Here is a 7,356-nt window from a genome sequence, read left to right as displayed (position 1 = left end):
TTAAAACAACACCTTTGTTTGTTCTGAGACCTGCACTTCCCGAGCAGGATCCTAAGTCCTGTTTTAGGCTAATGACTTCCTTTCTGGAGCGTGTCAGCCTGTTACTGTGTGTGAGGTCACAGGTGCTCTTTGCCGAGCAGCTTGTGCTGAGCTTCAGTGAAGCCAGTTTCATCATCATTCACATTTTACGCAAAGAAAATTGAGGCCAATGGAGCATAGATAATGTGCCCAAGTGGACCTGGCTCGCCTGTGGGAGCGTGGAGCTGGGACCTGCATGGGACGGATGCCAACCCCTGCATGGGACTGATTTACTTGCCCATCTTTTCCCCATTTGCGACTGTGCACTGCGTGAGGGGTATCCTGGGGTGTGTGTATGTGCATGTGTGCAGGCTGGTGTGCGCACGGCCATGGGTGCGGGGGTGTGCACTGATGTGTGTGCACGTGCGCCCCGTTTCATAAACTGTTAATAGAGGATTTTTTGTCAGGATGGTTGCTCTCTGGTATTGGATCCACCGGTGGCCCTCAGGCCTGTGTGTGCCCATCTACCCGAACCTGATTCTTCATCTCCTTGGCCTCGGCTCCTCAGGACTGAACACCAGGAGCAGTTACCTACAATTACAAGAATGTTCACGTGTGTCTCAAGTGGGAAAAAAACAAAAACAAAAACTGGAACAGTTTGCCAACATGACAAGAATTAGCCAGTAGATAACCAGTCAACAAATTATTAGATAAGCCCGAGAATACAAATCAACATAAAACACATTCATTTCCAAATTCAAACAAACTGGAATTGTTTTGAGAGTCGCAGTATTTTATTGCTAAACTTGAACATAACTGACACTTTCTACTCTTTTTGCTTAAATATCAGGGTTGAGGTCACTGCCAGTCAAAAATAGTAAAACCTCTAAATTTGTTTCTATGATATGAGACTCATCATCAGGGTGAAATGTAATAGGTAATTTTTCCCCCTCCATATGTTCACATTCTTTTTTCCCTTCTTTTCATATTCTGCTCATCACTTCCAGTTATTCATTCAGACTGAAGGGATTTCAGTCTTGCTTTGGAGAAACTGGTTAGTGGTTTTTCTTTTAATGGTTCAGTTCATCTTTAAGTCTGGGGCCCAAATTTACCTACAAGGTCTTTTCTTAAAGTGAAAGGTTGCTGTAGGCCCAGTGCTTCTTTCTCTGTATATTGTGGTCCACCCAATAGGACCTTTGTACACAGGCTCTTGGAAATTGAGACATTCTGTGTGGTTTTAAAAAAAAGTTTGGTAGAGGAGAAAATGGGCCTTTTCTTTAAGTGCCTTTTTACTGCTTTCTTGTGAAGTATTTAATGATGAAATGCACTTACAAACTAATTTTATAAATGCGTGCTTGTAGTTGAAGTATCATTATAGTTTAAAAGTAAGAAATGCTCCCAAAAAGTAGACAGTAGAAAAAAGATAAACAAACTTAATAAAACACAAATAAAATGTCTGGTGTTATAAACATATACTGTGGAGAATACATTTGGCCCAAAGTCCAGGTCGACCTACAATTCCTTTGTAAATAACTGTTAGCCACATTTGACCCTGGTGATAAAGAATGCTGATATAATGGACTGCATCAGAGTAAAACATTTTTGCACAACAAAGGAAACCATCAACAAAACAGAAAGACAGAACATAATGGGAGAACATATTCGCCAATGAAATATCTGAAAGGGGTTATTATCCAAAATTTGTAGAGAACTCATACAAGTCAACACCAAAAAAAAGTCCAATTAAAAAATGACCAGAGCCCTAACCAGTTTGGCTCAGTGGATAGAGCGTTGGCCTGCGGACTGAAGGGTCCCAGGTTTGATTCCGGTCAAGGGCATGTACCTTGGTTGCGGGCACATCCCCAGTAGGGGGTGTGCAGGAGGTAGCTGATCCATGTTTTTCTCTGATCGATGTTTCTAACTCTCTATCCTCCCCTCCTCTCTGTAAAAAAAAAAAAAAAATTAATAAAACATATTTTAAAAAAAATAAAAAATGGCCAGAAGATCTGAATAGATACTTCTCCAAAGAGGACATATAGATGGCCAATAGATAAATGAAACAGATGTTCAACATCACTAATCATCAGAGAAATGCAAATAAAAACCACAATGAGATATTACCTCATACCTGTTAAAATAGCTATCATCAATAAATCAACAAACAACAAGTGTTGGCGAAGATGTATGATATAGATGATTGGATAAGAAGAGGTGTGTGGAATACATATATAAAAAAGAATGAACTCTTACCATTTGTGACAGCATGGATGGACCCAGAGGGTATTATGCTAAGTGAAATAAGTCAGACAGAGAAAGACACATACCATGTGATTTTACTTATATGCGGACTCTAAACAGCAAAATAAATGAACAAACAAAATAGAACAGACTCATAGATACAGAGATCAGACTGCTGGTTGCCAGAAGGGAGGTGGGTCGGGGGAAAAAGGTGAAAGGATTAAGAAGTACAAATTGTTAGTCACAAAATAGCCACAGGGATGCAAAGGACAGCATTGGGAGTATAGTCAATAATATTGTAATAACTTTGTGTGGGACCAGGTGGGTACTTGCAGTATTAGGGGACCACTTTGTAAAGTATATGATTGTCTAATCACTATATTACACACCTGAAACTAATATAAAATAATATTAAATGCAAACAGTAATTGAAAAAAATAAAATTTAAAAAACGTAAGAAAAAAGGCTGATACATAATTTTGCTTCTTAATGTTTTTACCGGATCTGCATTCAGGCTTTGCATGCCAGTATATTTAAGGGGGCGCAATTGGGGTGATGTATTTACAGCTTTAGTACCCGGGCTGTCGGGAAGGAGGAGCCACACTGCAAACTCGAGGGCAGATGATCACTTTCAGCGATGTTCTTGGTGCCGCTCATCCCTGCTCTGATGAAAGCACAGTGGTCTGTCAGGGAGGAGTTGACTGCTGATCCTGAAGGTGCCCCTTTAATCCAGTGTCAGCTGCTGCACAGCCTGGCCTCCCAGTGGGCCTTTGGTGCACGGGTGGCGAGCCCTCCCCCTGCAGGGGCTGTGGGTCAGGGTTCACGCCAGATCTCAGAGTAGGTGGCATGTGAGTATCCGAGGCTTCCTGCTGGGTACCTGCCATGACCTTTGTTTGCTGTCCCTGAAAGTCACGGAGGATCCCCAGCCTCCTTGTCTCTTGGGGCCGGGGCACAGGCGCTGGCTGCCCCAGGGGAGACCTTTTGGTCTTCTCCAGGAGCCTGGTGAGCGTCCGATCCGCAGACTGCCGGTGCTGTCACCCGATGGCTGTCCTTCCCCCGTCAGCTCTGACGTGGCCCTCACTGCTGGGCCACACACGCAGCGTCCTTCCCATGTGGAGAGTCTCCCGGGGCGTGTCTGCGTGAGGATTCCTAGGAAGGTCTCTGCTGTGAGTGCCGGGTTACGTTGCCTGTAGAGATGGAGGCCATCCTGAACTCAGTGGTCAGACAGAGGTGTGTCTACCAAGTGCCCTTGGATGTGATACGTGATGGCCAGTGCTCCTGGGCAGAGTGTGGCTTCTGTGGCTGTGCCCACCTGCAGGCCGTGTGCCCAGGAAAGACCTCTGGGGTGTGTGTCTCCTGACGGGCACAGATGGAGTGTGTTTTGTACTCAGGGAAAATGTTGGGCCGAGTGCTCTAGGGGCTGGTAGTTATCCAAACAGTTCTGTTCCCTGAATCATGAGTTATTCCATGAGCTATTCCAGTGGTAAAACTAGTCTCCTGCAACAAAGTGACAGTCTTTTAACTTAGTTGGGAAAACCCCCAAATAAGTAGAACCTGTAATGATGGTTTAAAAATTATTATTCAGTAGTCATGGCTATAAATACATATAATTTATGGTGATGGCTATAGAATCAGCTGCATTGTAGCTTAAGCCCATGTGGCCTGTGACACAGAGTGCTGGCTGACGGTATTTTTAATGTTGGGTGGGAGTCGCACATCCCAGGGTTTGTTTGAAATGGGAGCAGCAGCTGTGCACAGGGCATTTGAGAAATGTGGACAGTCAGCTACCCAGCCGGCCACGTGCCTAGGCGAGGGGCCTGGGATGAGGCCACGCCAGTGGCAAGGAGTTGGCTCAGCAAATGTACCATCTGACTTCACGAACCCACACGTCAGCCAGAGCTCAGCTCAGAGGTTCTCCTTTCCTCGTCTCAGGCCAGAGAAAACTCATTTCTTAAAGGGTCCTTGTAAGCTATAGAAATGAAACATTTGAGTATTCAGAATATATATAAGAAAATGTTACCAATTAAAAAAAAAGACATAAAAACTTGACTATTTGGCAAGTTTGTAATTTATACATTGAGATTAAATAGTTGAGGGCATTTGTTTTACCGATGATTTTTTTAAATTATTTTTTTTTTTAGCATTTTATGAACAAAGTAAATGTCAACAGCATTTTAAAGTCAAGTATTTTGGATTTTTGAAAACATTTAGAATTGCTGATGAGACATGGTGCTGGGCCTGGATGAGTGCCAGGGAGGGAGGTGCAGTCCCTGGTCCCGAAGCTGGCAAGCGAGGACCCACTGCTCTTACACTATAATGAGCGCCTGGATGAGTGCCAGGGAGGGAGGTGCAGTCCCTGGTAAGCGAGGACCCACTGCTCTTACACTATAATGAGCACTGTGCTTGAAAGCAAAGGGAATGTCTTCAAAAGTGGGGTTACTACCACTGCACACCCACTAGAAAGGCTGAAATCCAGAACACTGACATCACCAAATGCTGATGAGGATGTGAAGCAGTAGGAACTCTCATCCAAAATGGGACAGCCACTTTGGAAGAGGGTTTGGGGTTTCTTACAAAACTAAACTGCTCTAAAAAATAAAGTCTTTACAAAGTGGGGTGTGTCCCGTAAGGATGAGCAGGCAGACCTACTTGGGAAGGAGGGCTTTCCGGAAAGGCTGTGTCCTTTAGGGGGCCTGAGTTGCAGAGTGTCCCGCAGAGGAAGAGAGCGTGCTTTATGCACCAGAGCAGAGGGTGAAAGAGCATGGTCCACGGAGCTGACCACTGAGTGGCCGTAGGTCAGTGTGTGGGCTGTTGGGAGTAGGATGGGGGGAGGGTTGTGGCAGGTGGTGGAGGGGGGTCTGTGTAGAAGGCGTGTGGTTCATGGAGAACATTGACCTATAAACCTCGTGGTTCAGATTGTATGTTGATGGAGTTCAGGAGTCAACGGGAGGATTTCCATCAGAGAAGTGGCAGATTTGCACTTGAGTTTCAGCGTGTGCCAGGGCTGCCCCTGATCTCATTCTGTCTTCCCCAAACCCTCTGAGGCAGGCTCAGTTGTTGTCCCCATTGTACATTTGAGAAACCCACCCGAGGAGAGTTTACAGCCGCTCTGTAAGGCACACAGCTGGCTAGTGATAGAACTAGTATCTCTGATGAGGAGATGGTCCCAGAGCCCATGGCCTGATCAGCTGTTGGTAGTTACTCAGTCTGGGCGTGGACAGGTAGTGAGCAAGTAACTGAGTCAGGAGTAGTGAGGATGCGTGAAACAAAACGCTGATGAGGCATTAGGAAGGCAAAATGGATCACACTTGATGGCGGCATAGAGAGGGATGAGGACAGTCAGGGAGTCTAGGACGAAATACAGATTTTTGGTTTGGACAAGCGGGAACAAGAGCAGGGAGGGAGGGATGATGGGTGTGCTCTTTTGTGGGCATGCTGTGTTTGAGGGGCCAGGGCTCTCTCAGCAAAGATGGCTCGTTGGTGGTTAGTATACGGCAGAAATCATTCACGGGAGAAACGGAGTTACAGGTGACTCGTTGTCTCTCCATGGCCCCTACCCCACCCCAGCCTCCCAGTAGACGCCCCCCCAGTTGTTTGCTATTTGGTGCTTCTTGCTAGTGGTCATGGGGCGGGGAGAGGATGTCCCACCTGTCCTGGCTCACCCTCTGCCCTAGGTGTCAGGTGAAGTGGGGCTTTTTGGGAGATTTGGCCAGTTCCTCATGGCAGCCAGCCTCCACCTGGTATCACTGGCAGGAGACATTCCCTGCCCCTCCCCCAGGGCAGAGGTGTTTTCTTTCTCTTCCTCAGGAAGGCAGTGGGTCTTGCCAGTTCCCTGGGGCCCACAGGGGCAGCTGCCCTCCTGAGATGGTTCTGTGAGGCCAGGAGAGGGGCGCCAAGGGTCTGAGGACTTGGGTGCACTCAGGCCGCCCACCCCTGGCCTTCAGCACTTTGTCACTTAGTGTAGGTGAGGTCCCCCTTTCATCTCCGTAGAATCACCGTGAAATGCAGGTGCCCAGGCAGCCCCACAGTATCTCTATGCCTGGGCCTGCGTGTTCCAAAAAATGCAGGGAAGTGATTATGACAGATGATGAGCCACGTCACAGGTGGGGATCCCCACTTGTGAGATGTCGACTCTGTGGCAGACACAGCGCTATACCCTTAATGGCAGGATCCGTCAGTCTGACAGTGACTGTGAGGAGCCCCCGCATTAGTGGGGCGAGCAGGCTGATTGCAGGCCCATTGCTGGTCCAGTGTGTGGTCTGCTGTGCTGCTTTGTTCTGCCCAGTGGGCTCCCCCCCAGCGGGACACTTAGGGGAGTCTCCCTGTGCTTGCCGACAGCAGGAGGGTAGAGAGACAGGCGTACTCAGGAGAAATACAGATTTATGAGATTTTTCCCTGCTAAGACCATAGATTTAAAAATAAATACTACAAAAGAAAAAAAATGTTTTATAAGGGGAGGAAATTAATTTGCATTTGACTGAAGACATTCATTGCTTGGATAGTCAGTTTGTTTAGGAAACGGGTCCCCTGAACAATATATACAGTTGAGCTGAAGTTTTCATCTGTGTTCATCTGTAATGTAAACAGCAACCCAAATTATCTGTGACGCTTGCATCAGATTGTGGTCCAGTTTATAAACTACTGTTTGATAATTTAATTGATGAAATTGGTACTTGCTTTGGAGCCTAAAGTAGAGAGAACTGAATCACTGAATCCCCCACCTGAAAGTATCTATAACCTTAGAGCAGCGGTTCTCAACCTGTGGGTCGAGACCCCTTTGGGGATCGAACGACCCTTTCACAGGGGTTGCCTAAGACCATCGGAAAACACATATATAATTACATTTTGTTTTGTGATTAATCACTATGCTTTAATGATGTTCAATTTGTAACCATGAAAATACATCCTGCATATCAGATATTTACATTACGATTCATAACAGTAGCAAAATTACAGTTATGAAGTAGCAACGAAAATAATTTTATGGTTGGGGGTCACCACAACATGAGGAACTGTATTAAAGGGTCACGGCATTAGGAAGGTTGAGAACCACTGCCTTAGAGGTAAGCTGGGTGGTGGGGGAGGGGTCACGAGCCCAGG

General features: G+C 46.2%; 1 long non-coding RNA gene across 1 annotated transcript in view; it reads right to left on the bottom strand.

Annotated features, from left to right (window-relative positions):
- Positions 1-3,309, bottom strand: part of LOC106723760 — an 11,888-nt gene extending 8,579 nt beyond the window's left edge. The window contains exon 1 of the long non-coding RNA XR_001359474.1: positions 2,642-3,309. This is a non-coding gene — a long non-coding RNA (uncharacterized LOC106723760). The remainder of the gene's footprint in view (positions 1-2,641) is intronic.
- Between the last annotated feature and the right edge of the window lie 4,047 nt (positions 3,310-7,356).

This window comes from Myotis brandtii, unplaced genomic scaffold (assembly GCF_000412655.1).
Source record: "Myotis brandtii unplaced genomic scaffold, ASM41265v1 scaffold639, whole genome shotgun sequence".
Taxonomy (NCBI): Eukaryota; Metazoa; Chordata; class Mammalia; order Chiroptera; family Vespertilionidae; genus Myotis; species Myotis brandtii.
This window is presented reverse-complemented; position numbering and strand designations above follow the sequence as displayed.